Consider the following 836-nt stretch of genomic DNA (forward strand, 5'->3'; position numbering starts at 1 on the left):
CATTGATTCTTCGACCAATTGTCAATGTGAGTGTAAAGTTTCTAGTTTATTACTTTTATTTTATCCTCTGCCGATCTGGGTATCATTCATTAGTTTTTAGTGATAACATTTCGACACGTTATTTGAACACAGCTTATGTCATTTCATCACGAGAGATAAATATAATGAGTTCGTATGTAATACATATGCATACATACATACACTCAAACATGTATGTATATAAACATGCCCATACCCAACCATACATATACATGTACGTGTATGCATGTATATATACGTACATACATGCATATACACGCAAGAATATATGTGTGTGTATGTGTGTGTATGCATATATGTGCATACATGTATACATGTACATTTATGAATGGACGTGGGCGTTTCTAAATGTCAGTGAATGTGTACGTATATAGTGTACAGATAACCTCCTAGACTTCTACACCCACGCATACATATACTTATACTATTACACACTAACATATATAAAATGTTTGTTTTTATAAGCAAATGAAGAAGATAGTACTCAATACATGATCTAGAATATATATAGATTCATTGAGCCTGAAGAGATGAATTTCTCACTTCAGAAAATCGCGATTCAGTGATGGAATTAAACTAAAGTTTTCAAAGGTCTCACTCAGATCAGATGTGAGTGGTGTGAGTGAGTGTGTGTGTGAGTGAGTGAGAGTGTGTTGTATATGTGTGTGTATAGATATATATATGTATTTATGTATATATATATGTGTGTATCTCTCTCTCTCTCTCTCTCTCTCTCTCTCTCTCTCTCTATATATATATATATATATATATATATATATATATATATATATATATAT

This window comes from Octopus bimaculoides, chromosome 7 (genome assembly GCF_001194135.2).
Source record: "Octopus bimaculoides isolate UCB-OBI-ISO-001 chromosome 7, ASM119413v2, whole genome shotgun sequence".
Taxonomy (NCBI): Eukaryota; Metazoa; Mollusca; class Cephalopoda; order Octopoda; family Octopodidae; genus Octopus; species Octopus bimaculoides.